At 43.2% G+C, this 25,468-nt stretch overlaps 1 protein-coding gene across 1 annotated transcript in view; it reads left to right on the forward strand.

The window, feature by feature from the left end:
• The window catches only part of LOC309553399 (NACHT, LRR and PYD domains-containing protein 3-like), a 997,590-nt gene that overhangs the window by 175,415 nt on the left and 796,707 nt on the right, over positions 1 to 25,468 (forward strand). The window lies entirely within an intron of this gene.

Below are 25,468 nucleotides of genomic sequence, written 5' to 3' on the forward strand. Positions count from 1 at the left end.
CTCTAATCGTGTGCTTCTAAGAAAGAAAAGAAAAGACCCATTGGAATCCATGCATCTGGCGCTCTGCATGTACAGTGCCTTGCGAAAGTATTTGGCCCCCTTGAACTTTTCGACCTTTTGCCACATTTCAGGCTTCAAACATAAAGATATAAAACTGTAATTTTTTGTGAAGAATCAACAACAAGTGGGACACAATCATGAAGTGTAACAAAATTTATTGGATATTTCAAACTTTGTTAACAAATAAAAAACTGAAAAATTGGGCGTACAAAATTATTCAGCCCCTTTACTTTCAGTGCAGCAAACTCTCTCCAGAAGTTCAGTGAGGATCTCTGAATGATCCAATGTTGACCTAAATGACTAATGATGATAAATAGAATCCACCTGTGCGTAATCAAGTCTCTGTATAAATGCACCTGCACTGTGATAGTCTCAGAGGTCCGTTTAAAGCGCAGAGAGCATCATGAAAGACAAGGAACACACCAGGCAGGTCCAAGATACTGTTGTGGAGAAGTTTAAAGCCGGGTTTGGATACAAAAAGATTTCCCAAGCTTTAAACATCCCAAGGAGTACTATGCAAGCGATAATATTGAAATGGAAGGAGTATCAGACCACTGCAAATCTACGAAGACCTGGCCGTCCCTCTAAACTTTCAGCTCATACAAGGAGAAGACTGATCAGAGATGCAGCCAAGAGGCCCATGATCACTCTGGATGAACTGCAGAGATCTACAGCTGAGGTGGGAGACTCTGTCCATAGGACAACAATCAGTCGTATACTGCACAAATCTGGCCTTTATGGAAGAGTGGCAAGAAGAAAGCCATTTCTTAAAAATATCCATAAAAAGTGTCGTTTAAAGTTTGCCACAAGCCACCTGGGAGACACACCAAACATGTGGAAGAAGGTGCTCTGGTCAGATGAAACCAAAATTTAACTTTTTGGCAACAATGCAAAACGTTATGTTTGGCGTAAAAGCAACACAGCTCATCACCCTGAACACACCATCCCCACTGTCAAACATGGTGGTGGGAGCATCATGGTTTGGGCCTGCTTTTCTTCAGCAGAGGCAGGGAAGATGGTTAAAATTGATGGGAAGATGGATGGAGCCAAATACAGGACCATTCTGGAAGAAAACCTGATGGAGTCTGCAAAAGACCTGAGACTGGGACGGAGATTTGTCTTCCAGAAAGACAATGATCCAAAACATAAAGCAAAATCTACAATGGAATGGTTCACGAATAAACATATCCAGGTGTTAGAATGGCCAAGTCAAAGTCCAGACCTGAATCCAATTGAGAATCTGTGGAAAGAACTGAAAACTGCTGTTCACAAACGCTCTCCATCCAACCTCACTAAGCTCGAGCTGTTTTGCAAGGAGGAATGGGCAGAAATTGCAGTCTCTCGATGTGCAAAACTGATAGAGACATACCCCAAGTGACTTACAGCTGTAATTGCAGCAAAAGGTGGCGCTACAAAGTATTAACTTAAGGGGGCTGAATCATTTTGCATGCCCAATTTTTCAGTTTTGTATTTGTTAAAAAAGTTTGAAATATCCAATAAATTTTGTTCCACTTCATGATTGTGTCCCATTTGTTGTTGTTTTTTCACAAAAAAATTGTTTTATATCTTTATGTTTGAAGCATGAAATGTGGCAAAAGGTTGAAAAGTTCAAGGGGGCCGAATACTTTCGCAAGGCTCTGTAGATCAGGAGGTGCATGGATTAGGGGGGTGTCGCCCCTGCGCTCTGTATAGACGGGCTGCCACTGCTCGGCACTGGACAGGATGGCAGCTTAGACACAGAGCTCCATCCAGCACAGGGATAAAAACAAGCCTGGGGGCCATATAAACTGCTAAAAACAATATATTATACACCCCCCTCAAGGCATGCCAACGCAGTGCATGTCTGCATCAAAGAAGAAACACAAGAATTCCCCTAGAGGCCCACTGACACACTATCTCCTGAGGACAAGGGAGAAGTACAGCATGACAGGAAGAGGTACAGCATGGCAGGGAGAGGTAATGCATGGCAGGGGAGATGCACAACATGGCACAGAGAAGTACAGCATGGCAGGGAGAGGTACAGCATGGCAGGGGAGAAGCACAACATGGCACAGAGAAGTACAGCATGGCAGGGAGAGGTACAGCATGACAGGAAGAAGTACAGCATGGCAAAAGATGGCACTGGCAGCCCCTCTGCCCTTCCAAAGAAAGCTTCAGCAACTTTACAACCTTCCACCTCCTCCACGGCTCCTACTTACAGTGAGTACAATGCCCCACTCACATTATCTGACCCGGAGAGTAGCTTGGAGGCCATGTTTGCTAGATTAGCCTCTAAATTCCAACAAGACAGAGAATTCTCTCTCTCAGGAGATCTCAGCTTTGGGCAGCAGAACGGACAAGCTAGAAACTAAATATGATGAATGAACCCTCACATACAATGAGCTCAGCAGAGAACATGAGGCTCTGAGCTCTACAGTCTCCCTACTTCAATCATAAATTGAATACTTGGATAATAGAAATAGTAGAAACAACCCGAGACTCCGAGGGATTCCAGAATCATATACAGATCTGATACCCACAGCAAATCGCCTATTTAAATCACCCCAATTTTTTTCACAAAGCACTTTATCATATTCCCCTTTTTCCCTCTAAATGTAGGAGTTGCCATCTTTATACACAACTCCTTCCTATTTGAGATTCAGGATATATATAAAGACAAAGAAAGTAGATTCCTAATTCTTAAAGGTCGTGTTTTGGGGCGTGAACTTACAATTGCAAACATCTATGCCCCTAATAAGTCCTCCTCATCATTTTTCCACACATTCTTTGACACTCTAGATACATTTTATTCCCCTCATATTATTCTAGGAGGAGACTTCAATATGGTGGCTCATCCATCATTGGATAGAAGCAATCCATCCTCTCTTTCCAAAACTTTCCCTAAATTCCTTTCAAAAAAACTAAAAGACTTACAACTAATGGATACACGGAGAGCCTTGAATATTGGAGCCAAGGAATACACCTTCTATTCCAACACCCATAATACCTCTACAAGGTTAGATTATATTTTCTGTTCCCCAATTATTTTGGCAAATTCTTTATCCTCAGGTATTTATCATTGTGTCTGGTCAGACCACCATATTGTATCCTTTGTAACCAAATTCATAGGCCTATCTCCTACCCCATACTCTTGGAGACTAAACAAATCTATACTCTCTGACCCAATTATAGTACAAGAACTACGGCTGCAACTAATGATTACTTTCATAATCGATTAGTTGGCCGATTTATTGTTTCGATTAATCGACTAATTGGATAAAAACCTCAACAAAAAAAGGTTGGTGTATAATTTAGTTAATATTCTTGAATATCTACAGTGGTAAATATAAATATAAATATCCAGCTATATAGTCCACTCTGAGACAGATATATGTATTATTAGAGGTTTAAATGTGGTACATATCAGACTCAGAGACCAAAAATTTTAAAATTTGAAAAGACCTAAAAAACTTTTTTGCAAATTTTCAGACGGGATTGGTATATAATATTCATGACAGACTCCCTTATTAATAGGCAGGTAGTTTGATACAAGCTCCCTGCACTTGCTGTCACTTATGCTGGCCATACACAAACTAAATGTTTTTAGAAAATTTTTAAAAACATTCATCCGATTTTCTAACTATTAGTGGGGTCTATTTGGTGTTCGTTGTCAACCACAGTGACAGGAAAATTAGAAGGAGCAGAATGCAAAATTTCTCGATCAAACGAATCTTCAAATATTGTATGTGGTTTTTGCTCATAAGTTATATTCATTTTAAAATTGAATGTTAAATGCAAGTGGAATTTTCAAACAACACTCGTCCATTCAACGAATATACAAATCAATTTGTATAAATATAGATATAAATATTTTTGTCCAAAAATCCAATACATGTATGGGCAGCATAAGACATTTAGTAGCAGCAGCATGCTTTCTTTATCACCTGTCATGATGGGGTTTGTTGGTGATCTCCTTTATGCCCAACCTAGATACCTTAAGTGTATATATAATAAGTCCCTGACTTATGGTCTGTTCTATGTAAAAGAAAAGCAGAGCTCTGGAGAATGCTTTATCCTGTTCAAAGAGACACATGCAACCAGTGTTCAGTCAAAAGCATTCTTAGGTTTATTCAATGAGCGGGGTAACTATTATACACAGAATTTCACAGGAAATACAGTTGGGGGGGGGGGGGGGAGTGAGTGCTCTCAGAAAGAGTCAAGTCTCTCAGAAGTTAAACAATGGGTTAATACAGAATGTTCGTTAGAAATTGCAAAATGTGCCTTGTCTAGACCCTATGGCCCTAAATAACAATTGAGGAAGTTAATGTGTGAGAATGTATCTTTATCTAAAGTGTCAGGACACTGAAAAACATGGGGTGATTTACAAGTTTCTTTGTTTTTGTAACTAAAACCTTATAAGCCATCTTAAATGAAATAACTCATTTTAAGTCAGAGCTGCATTTAAAATGGTGTGACACAGGTCAAGCTAGAAAATGGTTGCAAGCAACTAGTTAGAGGTCCTGTCATTCCCCTTCAATCCCCTCTAGAAAATCATAATTTCATATGCATGATTTTCCCTCCTATCATTTATACAGTGTCATCAGAGGACACAAGGCCTTTCTGGAAAGGGACAGCAGGTTAGGCGACAATGTCATTGGCTTCCTTAGTATAATCAAATAAGGACCTAATCTTGCCCACCTAAATGGTAGACTTAGCTTTCTTGGATAATCAAAAGGGGTTTGTTGCTTCAGCACACCTTGTCCAGCTGTTAGAAATGTGTCAACATTTTCAGCATCTCTGTTAAAATACAAACTTACATAAGATCCCCCTCTGCTAGCTGAGTCTGGGTTCTTTGTGGTTTTAATGATTAGGCACATAATAAGCTTAAAACATGCATATAAAAAATAGAAAAAGTAAAATCATCACAATCATCATAGCAATGTCTTTTAACCAGGAAAACACCCCTCCAAATCCAAAACCCCCCATACCTACAAAGGGGTCCCAGCTTTTAGCAATGTTGCGGGCCTCTTCTTGCAACTTATTGACCTCCTTTCTGTGTTGGGCAATTATGTCATAGTAATTTGGCACTTCCAAAGTGGTATTGTATATCCAAGCGCAACACTCATAGTCCTCAGTATGCTCACAGAGGCCAGTCAGTGCAGCACTCATACTCTCTATAGCTAGATCATGTAATTCTAACTTCTTCTTAATGGCCCTTTGTTCAAGGTTTAGCAACTTAATATCATCTGAATTCTTTTCCATGATCTCATCAATGATTCCAGAATAATTATTTAATTTTTTTATCATATCAAGCCAGGCCCAAGCCAGATCTCCCTTGCTGAACAGATCACGCTTGATTCTATGTCTTAAGGGATATCTTGGATGTGCACTTGCTTCAAGCATGTGCCCATTGTTGTCATTATCCACAACTGAGAAATAAGTCCAAGCAGGGTAGACCGCTCCAGGTGAGACTGGGATCAGGTGCTGGTCGGATCCGCAATCCAGGATAACTTCAAACAAAAAGGAATGACCGCACTTCCGATGGATTTTCAAAGAAAGGAGTATCTTTATTCCACATCAATCAAAATGGCAGGTACAAGTACACACTGTGAATGCAGGACAATCGGTGGACGCGTTTCACGACTGGATATGTCGCTTATTCATCATCACCACTATCATGATGAATAAGCGACATATCCAGTCGTGAAAACGCGTCCACCGATTGTCCTGCATTCACAGTGTGTACTTGTACCTGCCATTTTGATTGATGTGGAATAAAGATACTCCTTTCTTTGAAAATCCATCGGAAGTGTGGTCATTCCTTTTTGTTTGAAATTATCCACAACTCCCATAATTGGGACCACTGAAGCTAAATAACACCACCCTAAGACATGGAGGGGGACCCAGGGGTAACATTCCTTCCCACAACATACATATATACTCTTTCCCAGTGAAAAGGGTCTTTGGGAAATATATTCTTGTAGGCGTCTATTCTGTACCGCGGTCACAAGGTGGTCCAGTACTTTTTGTATGTCTTTAGAGAAATTCTGGTAACTACTCATTATGGTCTTATTTAAACTAGGACTTGATATGTCAAACAGGGAACATGATTTTCCTAATGGGACTTGGCAGGAAGTAATATTAAAAATTGACTTTTTGCAAATGGAAGGGTTAACACTTGTGTTATTTCCTAGGCTGAAACACCAGTCTGGGAAATGGCTTCTACCATCTACTGGGAAGGTGATATTAGTATTACTTGGCACATTGGTTAAAGTAGCAAAGGTCTCATTAAGGAACTGGGTAATATTCAAAGGGACGGCCATAAGAGGGATGTGGGCTGTTTCTGGATGGAGTTTGCTACATATCCAACATTTCTCAAAACCTGACTTCCTTGCATAAGCATATTTAAATTTTGTTAATAACATTTCACTATGAAAAGTGGGTGGATTCTCATCTACATCATGCTCAATACTCAATTCTCTCTTTGTTCTGTTATGTGTCCCATGTGCAGGGTATGGTCCGCATATACTTCTCATGACACCCAGGTCTTCAGGGTGGTAGATACAGTTAGTAACAGTCCATACAAGGGAAAGCACTGAAAATGGAATCAGGATTATCAGCAGACATAGTTTGCCTGAGTCCGGTGCAACTGGAAAAGTCATTTTCTACAGGGTCTGGGCGGTCTGCCCCTGTCAGTACCTCCTTTTCTTGACTCTCCTGTTCAAGGTCAGGGCGGTCTGCCCCCGTTAGTACCTCCTTTCTTTGACTCTCCTGTTCAAGGTCAGGGCGGTCTGCCCCCGTTAGTACCTTCTTTCTTGCTACTGGATCCTCTGGCTCAGGTCATGTCCGCACCAACTTCACTCTAGTGGCATGGATCCAAGTAGGGCTGTGTTCGGTAAAGACAGCGGTCCTGGTAACTGCTACCACAGTGGTCTCTGGGCTGTAGGCGAAATCCTTTTGTTTCTTTGCTTTGGGCAGCAGCTTCACTACTACCACGTCTCCTTCAAAGGGATGGGTATTTTCCTGTGGAAGAGAAAAGAAAGGTGCGAGCAACTTTTCGTTCCGTTCCACTTGATTCTTAAGTTTCAATTACTCTTTTCTCAATTTGTCTTTATTTGTGCTATTCATTCTTTCCATTATACCTGAACTCTGCGGATAATAATCTATTTTCAAGATTTTAACTAGTTCCTGGCATATTTTTGATATGAAAGCTGGAGCATTATTAGAACTAATTCAAAGCAGGCACCCCCATCCAGGAATAAACTCCTGATTGAGAATGCGTGCCACCGTGTGGGCATCTCCCTTTTTGTGGTCCTAAAAGCTTCCACCTATCTGCTGAACACGTCCACTATTTGACTAAAAAGAACTCTTATTTCTTCCCTGCTTTGGGCCTATATGTGAAATCTATTTGTAGATGTGTGAATGGGTTTGATGGGTATTGGAGATGCTCATGTTTGGCCTTATATGTTTGGATTGTTTGTTCCTAATACAGGTGATGCATTTAGCAACATATGCTTGCACTAAACTGTCAGTAATACTTCATATGTTCTTTCCCACCCCCTGTGTCCTATTCCATAATACTAGGCAATAAACAGTGGGGCGCTAACTGCGGGGATACACACAAGAGCTCCCCTCTTTTAGAAAAAGGCTACTCTCGACTTTTTCTAAAACATCACCAAAGTCCTTAAAACCTGTTCCGTAGCATGCGTTTGTAGCTTCAACAATGTGTGATCTTTTGGCCTGGAGCAGGAAATTAACCACAAAAACTTCCTCTGCTCCCTCTATGGCTGCCTATACATCATGTTCTGGTGTAACACAACCTTTAATACCAGTAGCCCATTTAAAACTGGGGCCTACCTAGGGCAAATGATGTGGCCATCTCTATTACCATCTCACAAGATGCTATGTGCTATGTTCAGAGTCATTTCAGGCATGCCTTTAGGCCTGGACTGCGACCATCTTTGGACAAAAACTATAGGGCAAAGTTTACCACCATACTCCTGTGCAAGTACACCTGTCATGGTCTTACAATTGTCCCTTGCATAAATACAAAACATTTTTCCATAATGTGGGAGGCCCAGTACAGGCGCTACAACCATAGCATTTTTCAGATAGATAAACGCATTTAACATGTCTTGTGATATTTCTGGACCTGTGGTTTGTCTCAAAATGTTATTAGATAGGAGCAGTCTGGATCCATAACAAGCAATGATCCTGTGGGCGGGCAAGACCCACTGTGGGCTGGCAAGACCCACTAGAGCTTCAGCTCTTATGTGACTGACTCTACTATCACCCTCTGTGAGAACAAAACCAAGGTAAACAAAACTTTCCTGACACTACTGTCATAATTCCTGTGACACTTTGTGTCCACAAACTCACTCGCTCTGACTGGCCTCCACAGAGTGACTACATATGTTATCCACATATTGTAGCGGGACTGACCCATGAGCAGGTGTCCATCCCCTCTTGCATGGTCTGGAGAACTATAGAGCGGACAATTGAATTGTCTACTTGGCCCTAAGGCATTTCTACACCAGGTCAGTTACCTGGACTGAAAAACAAGGAACAAAGATGGCTGTGTCTCCTCGTCCAATAGGACGCTTTAAAAAAAACACATTACTTAAACCAATCACTGTAAAGTGGGTAGCATCGGATGGTATGGCTGTCAGTAGAGATGGCACATCAGATACCACTTGCATGCTGTGATCAAATACAAACCTAAAAACTTTTTGGCTTAGTGCCAATTTTCCAAAAAACTTTCTTTTTTTTTTTTTAACCGTTCTAACAAAAATCTGGCCAGAGGTTCCCCTCTTTCAATAGAGGATACCCCTAAAATATCATTCAAGAACTATAATCAGATAAAAAGTTAATCTGATTTGAAACTTTTGGCTCTGTGCCAACAGGGTCCAATGGTCACACTAATTGCGGTAACTCTTTCTTGGCAGAACATAAGGTAAAAGTTGGGACTTAAGATGAGAAACACGACACTACTGCCATGGTAATGGTAACATTTTATTACATATACGATAAAAAGCATATGACATGACATGTACATTGTATAAAGCAGTATAAATAACAGAGCTGGTACATGATCATCAAATCCAGATACATAATAATCACATGTTGGAGTATAGGGGAGTAAACATAGTAGAATAAAATTATAACAACATCAAATTCAACGCGTTTTGTGGACTTAGTATTGCCACTTCCTCAGGAGTAGTTGTATGATATGGATCTATAAAAGATATATGTGTATCAGTATAAGTAAATAACATCAATGGAAATTGATGAGAGCTGGAAGGGGAAGTGAGGGAGGAAAGGGGGAGGGAAAACCACATATCCCCGATCTCCCCAAACTTACATGTCAGCTCTGGCTGCGATTGGAACTGGAGGTGGAACCTGACCCTCGGTGTCTCCCACGGGAGCCGAGGGTATGTAGAGGCAGAAACACCGGGCAAGCCATGTCGCACACCTAAGGGAGCATCAATGGAAGTGCATAAAGAAAAAAAAAATGGTAGAGAAATGTAGAATGAATGAAGAAGTAGTAGAATGAATATGTAGTTGAACATTCTATAGATATGAGTATGTGTTCAATATATGATGGAGAATGTATGCAATGAAGTTAATAGTAATGTAAAAATCTGAATTAAATAAATAAAAATATTTATTGCTATTGTACATATATATACACATATGTACTTGATAATATACGTATGATGAGTTATATAGTGGATATTGTCTGAGTGTATATATCTAGTCAGTATATAATAGAGGATGTATGAGAGAAAACGGAGTGAGCTACATAAAGATTGTAAAAAGATATATTGGATTAATGGGAATGTGTGTAAAATAATATATATCATAGATAATGATGCTAGCATAAGTGTGAGTGAAATAGTGTGGGGGCAGTGGTGGGATTCAAAAATTTTAGTAACCAGTTCCGACTTTCCCAGCAGAATGACCAGCGTACCCCCTTTCAATGCACAGTGACCAGCGTGCCCCCTTTCAATGCACAGTGACCAGCGTGCCCCCTTTCAATGCACAGTGACCAGCGTGCCCCCCTTTCAATGCAGAGAGACCAGCGTGCCCCCTTTCAATGCACAGTGACCAGCATGCCCCCTTTCAATGCACAGTGACCAGTGCTGCGTGCCCCCCTTTCAATGCACAGTGACCAGCGTGCCCCCCTTTCAATGCACAGTGACCACAGCATTGCCCCCAATCATTGCAGAGTGCCACAGCATTGCTCCAAATCATTGCAGAGTGTCAGCCACAGCATTGCCCCCAATCATTGCAGAGTGCCAGCCACAGCATTGCCCCTAATGATTGCAGAGTGCCAGCCACAGCATTGCCCCCAATCATTGCAGAGTGCAAGCCACAGCATTGCCCCCAATCATTGCAGAGTGCCAGCCACAGCATTGCCCCTAATGATTGCAGAGTGCCAGCCACAGCATTGCCCTCAATGATTGCAGAGTGCCAGCCACAGCATTGCCCCCAATGATTGCAGAGTGCCAGCCACAGCATTGCCCCCAATGATTGCAGAGTGCCAGCCACAGCATTGCCCCTCAATGATTGCAGAGTGCCAGCCACAGCATTGCCCCTCAATGATTGCAGAGTGCCAGCCACAGCATTGCCCCCAATTGCAGAGTGCCAGCCACAGCATTGCCCCAAATTGCAGAGTGCCAGCCACAGCATTGCCCCCAATTGCAGAGTGCCAGCCACAGCATTGCCCCCAATTGCAGAGTGCCAGCCACAGCATTGCCCCCAATTGCAGAGTGCCAGCCACTGCATTGCCCCAAATTGCAGAGTGCCAGCCACAGCATTGCCCCAAATTGCAGAGTGCCAGCCACAGCATTGCCCCCAATCATTGCAGAGTGCCAGCCACAGCATTGCCCCCAATCATTGCAGAGTGCCAGCCACAGCATTGCCCCCAATCATTGCAGAGTGCCAGCCACAGAATTGCCCCCAATTGCAGAGTGCCAGCCAAAGCATTGCCCCAAATTGCAGAGTGCCAGCCACAGCATTGCCCCCAATTGCAGAGTGCCAGCCACAGCATTGCCCCCAATTGCAGAGTGCCAGCCACAGCATTGCCCCAAATTGCAGAGTGCCAGCCACAGCATTGCCCCAAATTGCAGAGTACCAGCCACAGCATTGCCCCCAATTGCAGAGTGTCAGCCACAGCATTGCCCCCAATTGCAGAGTGCCAGCCACCGCATTGCCCCAAATTGCAGAGTGCCAGCCACCGCATTGCCCCTAATTGCAGAGTGCCAGCCACAGCATTGCCCCCAATTGCAGAGTGCCAGCCACAGCATTGCCCCAATTGCAGAGTGCCAGCCACAGCATTGCCCCCAATTGCAGAGTGCCAGCCACAGCATTGCCCCTAATTGCAGAGTGCCAGCCACAGCATTGCCCCCAATTGCAGAGTTCCAGCCACAGCATTGCCCCAAATTGCAGAGTGCCAGCCACAGCATTGCCCCAATTGCAGAGTGCCAGCCACAGCATTGCCCCCAATTGCAGAGTGCCAGCCACAGCATTGCCCCAAATTACAGAGTGCCAGCCACAGCATTGCCCCAAATTGCAGAGTGCCAGCCACAGCATTGCCCCCAATCATTGCAGAGTGCCAGCCACAGCATTGCCCCCAATCATTGCAGAGTGCCAGCCACAGCATTGCCCCCAATCATTGCAGAGTGCCAGCCACAGAATTGCCCCCAATTGCAGAGTGCCAGCCACAGCATTTCCCCAAATTGCAGAGTGCCAGCCACAGCATTGCCCCCAATTGCAGAGTGCCATCCACAGCATTGCCCCCAATTGCAGAGTGCCAGCCACAGCATTGCCCCAAATTGCAGAGTACCAGCCACAGCATTGCCCCCAATTGCAGAGTGCCAGCCACAGCATTGCCCCCAATTGCAGAGTGCCAGCCACAGCATTGCCCGCAATTGCAGAGTGCCAGCCACAGCATTGCCCCAATTGCAGAGTGCCAGCCACAGCATTGCCCCCAATTGCAGAGTGCCAGCCACAGCATTGCCCCCAATTGCAGAGTGCCAGCCACAGCATTGCCCCCAATTGCAGAGTGCCAGCCACAGCATTGCCCCAAATTGCAGAGTGCCAGCCACAGCATTGCCCCTAATTGCAGAGTGCCAGCCACAGCATTGCCCCCAATTGCAGAGTGCCAGCCACAGCATTGCCCCCAATTGCAGAGTGCCAGCCACAGCATTGCCCCCAATTGCAGAGTGCCAGCCACAGCATTGCCCCCAATTGCAGAGTGCCAGCCACAGCATTGCCCCCAATTTCAGAGTGCCAGCCACAGCATTGCCCCCAATTGCAGATTGCCAGCCACAGCATTGCCCCCTATTGCAGAGTGGCAGCCATAGCATTGCCCCCAATTGCAGAATGGCAGCCACAGCATTGCCCCAAATTTCAGAGTGGCAGCCACAGCATTGCCCCCAATTGCAGAGTGGCAGCCACAGCATTGCCCCCAATTGCAGAGTGCCAGCCGCAGCATTGCCCCCAATTGCAGAGTGCCAGCCGCAGCATTGTCCCCAATTGCAGAGTGCCAGCCACAGCATTGCCCCCAATTGCAGAGTGCCAGCAATCCCCCCACGAGACCTATGCACTTACCTCACGGACGGTCTCGCAGTCGCAGCTTCTCTTCAATCTTCAGTCCTCAGTGCTCCCGCGGCGCCTCCTCCTCGTCCAATGGCACGGTGTTTGCCTTTCGGCCAATCAGGAAGCGGGAGGACCCGCTCCCTGATTGGCCAAGAGGAGGATCCGTGTGACAATAGCGAATTCTCATTCGCTATTGTCACAGAATGGGCAGGTCGGGGCGCACTGCTCCGCCCCCCGGCCGCCACGTCTGCCCGAGCACGGGACATTCAATTGTACTGCACGTCCTTAGATGCGCAGAGGGATTCAGCCGGTTCTGCGAACTTGCAGAAAGTTAGCAACCGGTTCTATGGAACCGGTGCGAACCGGCTGAATCCCACCACTGTGTGGGGGTGAGATAATGAGTGTGATTAAAAATGAGGAAAAAGTGAGAAGATAATGGAAGCACAGGAAGAAAGTGAGTGGTGTGAAGTCACTGGGGGATAAGAACCCCAAAAGAAAACGAGAATCCATGGTGTGCAGAAAAGAGCGTGTGCGGGGAACATGCAAAAAGATAGTGAAAATGGTAAGGTAAGTATACCCAAAAGTAAGGAAAATATGTGAAATATTTTTCACATATTTTCCTTACTTTTGGGTATACTTACCTCACCATTTTCACTATCTTTTTGCATGTTCCCCGCACACGCTCTTTTCTGCACACCATGGATTCTCGTTTTCTTTTGGGGTTCTTATCCCCCAGTGACTTCACACCACTCACTTTCTTCCTGTGCTTCCATTATCTTCTCACCTTTTCCTCATTTTTAATCACACTCATTATCTCCCCCCCACACTATTTCACTCACACTTATGCTAGCATCATTATCTATGATATATATTATTTTACACACATTCCCATTAATCCAATATATCTTTTTAGAATCTTTATGTAGCTCACTCCGTTTTCTCTCATACATCCTCAATTATATACTGACTAGATATATACACTCAGACAATATCCACTATATAACTCATCATACGTATATTATCAAGTACATATGTGTATACTGTATATATACTGTGTATATATATATATATATATATATATATATATATATATATAATATATTCATTTACTATATATACTTTTACGAGTTTTACTCTAGGCATTTATACCATGTATTAAAAAGTAGCATACTTACTGTATATACATATGTACAATAGCAATAAATATTTTTATTTTTATTTATTTAATTCAGATTTTTACATTACTATTAACTTCATTGCATACATTCTCCATCATATATTGAACACACACCCATATCTATAGAATGTTCAACTACATATTCATTCTACTACTTCTTCATTCATTCTACATTTCTCTACCATTTTTTTTTTCTTTATGCACTTCCATTGATGCTCCCTTAGGTGTGCGACATGGCTTGCCCGGTGTTTCTGCCTCTACATACCCTCGGCTCCCGTGGGAGACACCGAGGGTCAGGTTCCACCTCCAGTTCCAATCGCAGCCAGAGCTGACATGTAAGTTTGGGGAGATCGGGGATTTGTGGTTTTCCCTCCCCCTTTCCTCCCTCACTTCCCCTTCCAGCTCTCATCAATTTCCATTGATGTTATTTACTTATACTGATACACATATATCTTTTATAGCTCCATATCATACAACTACTCCTGAGGAAGTGGCAATACTAAGTCCACGAAACGCGTCGAGTTTGATGTTGTTATGATTTTATTCTACTATGTTTACTCCCCTATACTCCAACATGCGATTATTATGTATCTGGATTTGGGGATCATATACCAGCTCTGTTATTTATACTGCTTTATACAATGTACATGTCATGTCATATGCTTTTTATCGTATATGTAATAAAATGTTACCATTACCATGGCAGTATTGTCGTGTCTCTCATCTAAAGTCCCAACTTTTACCTTATGTTCTAACAAACAGGGATGGAGACGCATGACCTCCCCATCGTGCGCCTCATTTAAAGTCCCACCCCCTTTTTCCCCCCCTCTTTCTTGGCAGGTAGCCAATTTTCAAAATTTTGCAGGAAGGCTCCCCTTCACATAGGGGACCATTTGCAAAATATAATTTTTCATTATCTATAATTCTATTAAAAATAATTTTAAAATATCCTGCCAACAATGGCAATTTATATTTTGCCTAATAAAATAGTGTTTTTATTCACTATTATTACTGTGCACAGAGGTTTCTATGCTTTATACACAATGTATAAATGGCAAAACTCCCAAAAAAAAACTTCTATAAAAATAATTGTATATGTGTGGGAATGCTGAGACCATTTGTTCTACAACTGTTCTGTATTAGGGAACTAATGCAGAAGTGCATTTGCAGCAGTGACCCCCCCTCTTTTCTCCTTGCGTAAGGAAATGTAGAAGCTTAAAGCGTATATGATAAGGTCTTTAAAGAAGCACACACAAAAACTTGTGCTTGTCTGACATTACGAAGAAAACTACACCTGCCTTGGAGAATGAAACCATGGGGTGCAGGTGTGGTCAGGGGTATTTGTAAGGTAATATTATTATTATAGGGGGGCCTATGTTGAAAATGTCCTACTCTTTTATTTGCTTCTTCTGATCACGCCCTTGAAAATGCGCCCTGACAGGCTGCTTTTCTTTAGACAGATCAAAAGAACCAGTTGCATCGCTCTCTGTTATGGCTTTTTGAAAACCTTACAAAGTTTTAGTAGCCCAATCAGAAACTTGCTGTTTTAAAATTAACATGTACTGTGACTTTAAATTAACGACAAATGTTTGAATTAGAAGGCTTTGCTACTCAGCCGTGACACTTAACTGCAGCCTAAAACAGTCTCACCCGTCTTCTGTCTATAGGCAATCGCTGTGGTCTATATCTATGTGTTTAAAGACTTTCACTTTCACTTCTAATAGCTCTACGTAGCTTTTTTCCTATTCTATTGTACTAATATGGGGCATAAATAAACCAATTCTCCCCACTTTTTCCATGTACTTTATATTACAACTAAACATTTACTAAAAGATTTACTTGTATCCTAATATCTCTAAGGCTGGCCACACATGTCCGGACACTCTTTATCGTACAATTTTCTGTTAGATCCACCACAAACCACATAATAAGAGGTCAAAATTAAACATATTCATTTGTATCCAATTAGGCAGACGTTTGTACTACATAGCTGAAGGTAAATTTCAAGAAAACCGCACTGAAAATTGTAAGAAAATTGTATCATGTATGGCCAGCATCAGACCTAAACCTTCAGTATAATTTCACAAAACCATAAACAAAACATGTCTCTAAGATTTACACATTCACAAAATCATTTAAATGTATTTGGGTCCTTAGACCCTCTTTATGGTTAAAAACCCTCCTAAAAATCCACTTGGTATATGTATATTAAACCTTATAGTTTTTAGACTCTGAATGACCCCTCTTGGAACAACCCAAAAAAAAACAAAACCCTTTCAGAGTCTTGACTGATACTCCCAGGTATAATGGCTATCAAGAAGGTTTTCCTACCATTATAGACAAACAAACAATACACATAATAAACATTTATCTTGATTTGTCTGATAACCTATGATCGGTCAGTCAATTTTTACAGTAATAATGAGACTGTCGCTATCAGGAACAGTGTGTTATATTAACAGTCAGCAGGCGCAATTTTTTACAAGTCAAATATAATTATAGATACAGTTTCCATATATTTCAAACCAGTAATCGTGACAAATAATTTCCTCATATTACACATAAAGTAAATTAACTTAAATCTTTACACATAAGTGACAAACTAGTTCACTTAACTTACCAAATGAACCTCCATGTTACACAAACAGATTATCTTATACTCTAAATCTTACAGTTCTATGCGATAGAAAGATATAAGCAAGAAAAGGGGTAGTTTTTTTCTTACACAGAACAGACTGACATCTATTTATTATTCACTAAAGGAACTGGGTTTTCCTAAAACCCCCTGGGCTTCCCTGAAACCCAAAAGGAAAAAACTGTCTTTGTTGAAGACAGCTCCAACGCCTCCCAGAGACGTTTCATTTGTCCCTCCCAGAGGAATGGGATTCTTCCTGAGAAAAAATCCCCTGGGCTTCCCAGAAGCCCCGGATATTGTCTTTCCTTATAAATGACAAATCCCGTGTCTCCCAGAGACACTGTCTCGATACGTTCCCAGAACGTATTCAGGTTCAACAACCTAACATATAATATCTTTCCCTGAAAAATATTATTCTGGCTTCCCTGAAGCCTCTCTCTCTATATATATATATATATATATATATATATATAGTTATATATATATATATATATAAATCCAGAGCGTTTTCCCAGAGCCGCTCTATTATCCAACACGCTCCCTGAGCGTTTGGTGTATGGTTCAAAATCGGAACCAGGGCCAAAAAAGGCCAAATCCCACCGGATAGGCAAACAGATAAAATAAAATATCTCCTTACCCAGTACCGGTGATCTTTGGACCCGTGATGACCTCTCTCTCTCCGATCTCGTGATGAGCCCCCAATATTGTTGGTGATCTCCTTTATGCCCAACCTAGATACCTTAAGTGTATATATAATAAGTCCCTGACTTATGGTCTGTTCTATGTAAAAGAAAAGCAGAGCTCTGGAGAATGCTTTATCCTGTTCAAAAAGACACATGCAACCAGTGTTCAGTCAAAAGCATTCTTAGGTTTATTCAATGAGCGGGGTAACTATTATACACAGAATTTCACAGGAAATACAGTTGGGAGGGGGGGGGGAGTGAGTGCTCTCAGAAAGAGTCAAGTCTCTCAGAAGTTAAACAATGGGTTAATACAGAATGTTCGTTAGAAATTGCAAAATGTGCCTTGTCTAGACCCTATGGCCCTAAATAACAATTGAGGAAGTTAATGTGTGAGAATGTATCTTTATCTAAAGTGTCAGGACACTGAAAAACATGGGGTGATTTGCAAGTTTCTTTGTTTTTGTAACTAAAGCCTTATAAGCCATCTTAAATGAAATAACTCATTTTAAGTCAGAGCTGCATTTAAAATGGCGTGACACAGGTCAAGCTAGAAAATGGTTGCAAGCAACTAGTTAGAGGTCCTGTCATTCCCCTTCAGGGTTAACAAACAAAAAAAAAAAATAGCCCTTTTTTTTTTTAACTATAAACAGCAGATAATCGCTACTGTAATATAATTATAATTTCTACTGTGAAACCCTGAAAGTATTATCTTGTATCATGTGTATGTATATAAAGAAAATATGCCTAGAAGTCGGATATGCAGGATATTTTAACTGGGAGTCAAACATGAAGCTATATGAAGGGTGGAGGGGGGAAATAACATTTATATATTAAAATAGTACAGCGGAGACATGGATATAATAATTTTAAATATAATGCACAATACTTGTATACTAGTAAACTTTTACTCTAAATGTAATTGTAATGCCTTATATCACCTCTAGTCTATCATCCTACACCTTCTCTGGGTTCAGATGCTGATCTTCCCTGCACAGAGCCCTTAAAGTGATTGTAAACAAGGTATATAGCAAGGTAAAAAAAAAAAAACCTCCTGCCTTTAGAATCACTTGGTTCTTTCTCTTGCCCAGCACTACATTTCCCATGATGCATTGCTCCTCACACATACACAAGTTCTCTGCCATCTACTGAGCTGTGTGGACGGTGTACTGAGCTGTATGTGCGTTGCACTCTATTTTCTGATATGTAAACAAATAATGCATTCTGTATGCAGAACAACTAATCGGCTGACCGATTAATCGATTACGAAAATAGTTGACAACTATTTTCATAATCAATTAGTTGTCGATTAATCGATTCGTTGTTTCAGCCCTAACAAGAACTATCTAAAACCCGAGAGGATTTCTTTATTTTAAATCCTATTCAAGACACTTGGATCTCCAACACTTGGGCAACACACAAAGCCTATATGAGAGGCAAATTGATAGAAATAGCTGCATCCAAAAATAGGGAATGTAAAAAAAAAAGATCCAAACCCTAACAAGGGAATTAGACACTCTATATAAAAACCCACAAAACGTACATAATCAAAACACTAAACTCATTATTAGTGTTGAGCGAACACGGACTGTATTATTTGTGTTCGTACCGAATAATTGGATTTTTGTTACCCGAACACGGACCCGAAAACTTTACTGTATGTTCGGGTTTAAAATCCGTGTTCGGTCATTTTATTTCCGGGTTTGTATGTATTGGCGCGCTTTTAATGGCGGGCTTTCAACAGCCAATCAACAAGCGTTTAACTGGTGTGCCTTAAGCCATCCCAGCCATGCCTACAAATGTATTAGTAGCTTCGATTGGCCATCTGAAGCATGTGACCAAGTCTTTATAAGTTCGAGACCGAGCGCCGCTGCGTCATTCTGCTGTAGTTCAGGGACAGAGCACACATCATACGTACGTGCTGGCTGCTGATTAGGGACAGACAGTCATAAATTATATTGTGTCCGAAAAGAATTCAGAATCGGGGACAGGTCAGAGTGCTGCAGGCAGGGCGAGTTGTTAGGGCATTTTAGGGCGAGGCTGGAGATAGGCAGTGTCAGTGTTCTACAATCGATTTTGCTGTGTGTGGGGGGTTTGCAGTGCCGGCAGTGACCGATCTTATCGATCATTTTAGGGCGAGTCTGGAGATAGGCAGGGTCAGTGTTCTACATCGATTTTGCTGTGTGTGGGGTGGTCAGAACACAATCTTTTTTGCCCGCTGAGGAGGAGGGAGAAAAAAGTATTTTTTATCAGTCAGTTGTGTGCAGCGTTTTTCCTTCAGTGCTGCTGACTGTGATAATACACTGCTGTGTTCACACGTGCTATTATTGGAGGATTTCAAAATCTATACACTTTTTTCTATTCCACTATTCAATATACACCCTTTTGGGTTAAAAAAATAAATTGTGGCATAGTCTGTACTAATCTATTTAAAAATTACAAACTTAAAAGGGGAATTTTCTTTTTTTCCCCTCCATAGCCTGCAGCAGAGCTGACTGATATAAGACACTGCTGTTCACATGTGCTATTGAAAAATCACCAATTTTATATCATATTTTCTATTCCGCTATTTAATCTACACCTTTGGGGTAAAAACAATTAAATTGCGGGATAGTCTGTATCGGTACGTGTGAGATACACCTTTCCAATTTTTGGGGTGCATCTCATACCGCCGAGGATTGCAGGGTGCTTCAGTGTGCCTCCTGCCTGTTCCGAACTCCTCCTACTCCTCATCCTGCCTTTGGGAGTACAAAAAATAGTAATTTGGGCCTAGTCTGGGTCTGTACGTGTGAGATACATATACCTTTTGATATCATATTTTCTATTCTGCTATTCAATCTACACCTTTGGGGTAAAAACAATTAAATTGCGGGATAGTCTGTATCGGTACGTGTGAGATACACCTTTCCAATTTTTGGGGTGCATCTCATACCACCGAGGATTGCAGGGTGCTGCAGTGTGCCTCCTGCCTGTTCTGAACTCCTCCTACTCCTCATCCTGCCTTTGGGGGTACAAAAAATAGTAATTTGGGCCTAGTCTGTACGTGTGAGATACATACACCTTTTGATATCATATTTTCTATTCCGCTATTCAATCTACACCTTTGGGGTAAAAACAATTAAATTGCGGGATAGTCTGTATCGGTACGTGTGAGATACACCTTTCCAATTTTTGGGGTGCATCTCATACCGCCGAGGATTGCAGGGTGCTTCAGTGTGCCTCCTGCCTGTTCCGAACTCCTCCTACTCCTCATCCTGCCTTTGGGAGTACAAAAAATAGTAATTTGGGCCTAGTCTGGGTCTGTACGTGTGAGATACATATACCTTTTGATATCATATTTTCTATTCTGCTATTCAATCTACACCTTTGGGGTAAAAACAATTAAATTGCGGGATAGTCTGTATCGGTACGTGTGAGATACACCTTTCCAATTTTTGGGGTGCATCTCATACCACCGAGGATTGCAGGGTGCTGCAGTGTGCCTCCTGCCTGTTCTGAACTCCTCCTACTCCTCATCCTGCCTTTGGGGGTACAAAAAATATTAATTTGGGCCTAGTCTGGGTCTGTACGTGTGAGATACATACACCTTTTGATATCATATTTTCTATTCTGCTATTCAATCTACACCTTTGGGGTAAAAACAATTAAATTGCGGGATAGTCTGTATCGGTACGTGTGAGATACACCTTTCCAATTTTTGGGGTGCATCTCATACCACCGAGGATTGCAGGGTGCTGCAGTGTGCCTCCTGCCTGTTCCGAACTCCTCCTACTCCTCATCCTGCCTTTGGGGGTACAAAAAATATTAATTTGGGCCTAGTCTGGGTCTGTACGTGTGAGATACATACACCTTTTGATATCATATTTTCTATTCCGCTATTCAATCTACACCTTTGGGGTAAAAACAATTAAATTGCGGGATAGTCTGTATCGGTACGTGTGAGATACACCTTTCCAATTTTTGGGGCGTATCTCATACTGCCGAGGATTGCAGGGTGCTTCAGTGTGCCTCCTGCCTGTTCCGAACTCCTCCTACTCCTCATCCTGCCTTTGGGGGTAAAAAAAATATTAATTTGTGCCTAGTCTGGGTCTGTACATGTGAGATACATACACCTTTTGATATCATATTTTCTATTCCGCTATTCAATCTACACCTTTGGGGTAAAAACAATTAAATTGCGGGATAGTCTGTATCGGTACGTGTGAGATACACCCTTCCAATTTTTGGAGCGCATCTTATACCGCCGAGGATGGCAGGGTGCTTCAGTCTGCCTCCTGCCTGTTCCGAACTCCTCCAACTCCTCATCCTGCCTTTGGGGGTGCAAAAAATAGTAATTTGGGCCTAGTCTGGGTCTGTACGTGTGAGATACATACACCTTTTGATATCATATTTTCTATTCCGCTATTCAATCTACACCTTTGGGGTAAGAACAATTAAATTAAGGGATAGTCTGTATCGGTACGTGTGAGATACACCTTTCCAATTTTTGGGGCGCATCTCATACCGGCGAGGATTGCAGTGTGCTGCAGTGTGCCTCCTGCCCGTTCCGAACTCCTCCTACTCCTCATCCTGCCTTTGGGGGTACAAAAAATAGTAATTTGGGCCTAGTCTGGGTCTGTACGTGTGAGATACATACACCTTTTGATATCATATTTTCTATTCCGCTATTCAATCTACACCTTTGGGGTAAGAACAATTAAATTGCGGGATAGTCTGTATTGGTACGTGTGAGATACACCTTTCCAATTTTTGGGGCGCATCTCATACCGCCGAGGATTGCAGGGTGCTTCAGTCTGCCTCCTGCCTGTTCCGAACTCCTCCTACTCCTCATCCTGCCTTTGGGGGTAAAAAAAATAGTAATTTGGGCCTAGTCTGGGTCTGTACGTGTGAGATACATACACCTTTTGATATCATATTTTCTATTCCGCTATTCAATCTACACCCTTGGGGTAAAAACAATTAAATTGCGGGATAGTCTGTATCGGTACGTGTCAGATACACCTTTCCAATTTTTGGGGCGCATCTCATACCGCCGAGGATTGCAGGGTGCTTCAGTGTGCCTCCTGTTCGGACCTCCTCCTACTCCTCATCCTCATCCTGCCTTTAGGGTACAAAAAACTGTAATCGGGGCCTAGTCTGTGTTTGTACGTGTGAGATACACCGCTTTGTAAAATTTTTTCTATTCCGCTATTCAATATACACCCTGTTTGAGTGTAAAAAATTAAATTACGGCATAGTCTGTATCGGTACATGTGAGATACACCTTTTTAAATTTGTTTGGCCCATCTCCTTCCAATGCCGAGCATTGCAGGGCGCTTCAGTTTGCCTCCTGTTCCGAACTCCTCCTACTCCTCTTCCTCTACCGCCTCCTCATCCGGTCAGCCTAACACCTTCACCAACAACTTCAGCACAGCCAGGGGTAAACGACAGCAGGCAGTTTTAAAACTTGCCTGTTTGGGGGAAAAACCACACACCGCGCAGGAGTTGTGGAGGAGCATGGAACAGCAGACAAATGAGTGGTTGCTGCCAGCAAGCCTCAAGCCCGGCCTGGTGGTGCGCGATAACGGGCGAAATCTCATAGCAGCTCTGGGCCTAGCCGGTTTGGCGCACATCCCTTGCCTGGCGCATGTGCTGAATTTGGTGGTGCAGAGGTTCCTTAAAAATTACCCCGATATGTCAGAGCTGCTGCAGAAAGTGCGCGCCGTCTGTGCGCACTTTCGGCGTTCTCACCCTGCTGCTGCTGCTCGCCTGTCAGCGCTGCAGCGTAACTTTGGCCTTCCCGCTCACCGCCTCATATGTGACGTGCCCACAAGGTGGAACTCCACCTTGCACATGCTGGAAAGACTGTGCGAGCAGCAACAGGCCATAGTGGAGTTTCAGCTGCAGCACGCACGCATGAGTTGCTCTGCGGAACAGCACCACTTCACCACCAATAACTGGGCCTCCATGCGAGACCTGTGTGCCTTGTTGCGCTGTTTTGAGTACTCCACCAACATGGCCAGTGCCGATGACGCCGTTGTCAGCTTAACTATCCCACTTCTATGCCTCCTTCAAAAAACGATTCGGGCGATGATGGAAGAGAATGTGGCACAGGAGGAGGAGGAGGATGAAGAGGTAACATTTCCAAGGCTTTCAGGGCAGTCATTCGCAAGGGGCTCCGAGGGTGGGTTCCTGCACACACAAACGCCAGGGACACAATTGTCCAGCAGGGGCACAGTTCTGGAGAATGAGGAGGAGGAGATGGAGGAGGAGATGGAACCATGTTCACAGCAGGGTGGCACCCAGGCCAGCTCATGGCCATCACTGGTGCGTGGCTGGGGGGATACAGAGGACACAGACGATACACCTCCCACAGAGGACAGCCTTTCGTTGCCTCTGGGCAGCCTGGCACACATGAGCGATTACATGCTGCAGTGTCTCCACAACGACCGCCGAGTTGCCCACACTCTAACTTGTGCTGATTACTGGGTGGCCACGCTGCTGGATCCCTGTTACAAGGACAACGTACCCTCCCTAATTCACTCACTGGAGCGCGATCGCAAGATGCGCGAGTACAAGCGCACGCTGGTAGACGCGATGCTGCTGGCATTCCCACCTGACAGTGGGGCCACAGTGGAAGCACAAGGCCAAGGCAGAGGAGGAGGAAGAGGTCGCCAACGTAACCAGGGAACCGCCAGCACCTCAGAAGGCAGGGTTAGCATGGCCGAAATGTGGAAAAGCTTTGTCAGCACTTTGTCAGCACGCCACAACAAACAGCAGCTCATATGGAACGTCTTAGCAGGAGGCAGCATTTCACCAACATGGTGGAGCAGTATGTGTGCACACGCCTACATGTAGTGAATGACGGGTCTGCCCCCTTCAACTTCTGGGTCTCCAAATTGGGCACATGGCCTGAGCTTGCCCTTTACGCCTTGGAGGTGCTGGCGTGCCCTGCAGCCAGTGTATTATCTGAACGTGTATTTAGCACGGCTGGGGGCGTTATCACAGACAAGCGCAGCCGCCGATCCAGAGACAATGTGGACAAGCTCACGTTCATTAAAATGAACCAGGCATGGATCCCACAGGACTTTTCCCTACCTTGTGCAGAATAGAAATGGATACCGACCTTACCCAGCCATTGTTCTATTTTTGCTCTTTCTCACTCTTTTGGGGTGTACCCTCATTTAAAATGACTGAAAAAAGCAGTGTTGGCTACCTCGTCCTCCTCCACCGCTGCTTCCACCTACACCGCCCATAGGTGTGCGCAGCCTATTGCATTAGGGCGTGCACCCCAAAGTTTAAATACACATGCATGTGTTTGCCTACATGTATATGGCCCAGGTACATTACTCTCCCTGCTGGCAAAGTGAAATAGAAGTGTGTGGCACTTCTCTTATGGCAGAGCAGGTCCGAGGGAGATCTTTCCCATCTCCTCACTGGCAAACAGAGCGATAATGCTAATGTGCCCTAGGTGATTAGGGTGTGCCCAGGCACACCCTGTGCGCACGCCTCGTCCACCACCACCTCAACCTCCCTCCTACTCCATATGGGCCTTATCCTTCACAGATGAAGAACATTTGTTTTTTTTGTTGTTTTAAGTTATTTCCCTATCCACATAGTTGTTTGCAGAGCACTTGCCATGCTCTTAACTACGTTTTGCTGCCATTTGCAGCACTCTAGCCCTTTCCATTGGTGTTTTGGAGCCATTTTAGTGCCTGAAATTTCGGGTCCCCATTGACTTCAATGGGGTTCGGTGTCCGGGTAAAGTTCGGCAAAAGTCCGGGACACAGACCCGGACTTTTTTTTCATGTTCGGCCGAACACGGACATCCAGGTGTCCGCTCAACTCTACTCATTATCAACCAAAAAAGGACAGAGTTGAATGATATTTTCTCTACTAACGCTGAAAAGCCATTAAGATTCTCCAAGGCAAATTTTTACTATATGGAAACACATCCTCCACTATGTTTGCTAGGAAACTCAATCAGTCTATCAAACTCTCACATATATATAAACTCAACACAAATCAAGATTATGGAGCCAATCCACTTCACACCCAAAAGAAGTCCTACAGATGTTTGAGAAAATCTATTCATCACTTCTCTCAGCCCCTAAAGACACTATTTTTTCAATCTCTAAAACTTGGCTCCATAATCTACCTATCCCGAAAATATCCCCCTCTCAGCTAGACTCTTTAAATGCCCCAATCACCAATGAAGAAGTAGGAAATTCAATTAAAACTCTTAAAAAATCTTCGGCCCCCGGCCTGGATGGTTACTCTTCTCTATATTATAAGACATTCTCTACTTCCCTTACCCCAAAATGAACACAGCTTTTTATTCATATACTACAAGGA

Source organism: Pelophylax lessonae (genome assembly GCF_965119305.1).
Source record: "Pelophylax lessonae genome assembly, chromosome: 4".
Taxonomy (NCBI): domain Eukaryota; kingdom Metazoa; phylum Chordata; class Amphibia; order Anura; family Ranidae; genus Pelophylax; species Pelophylax lessonae.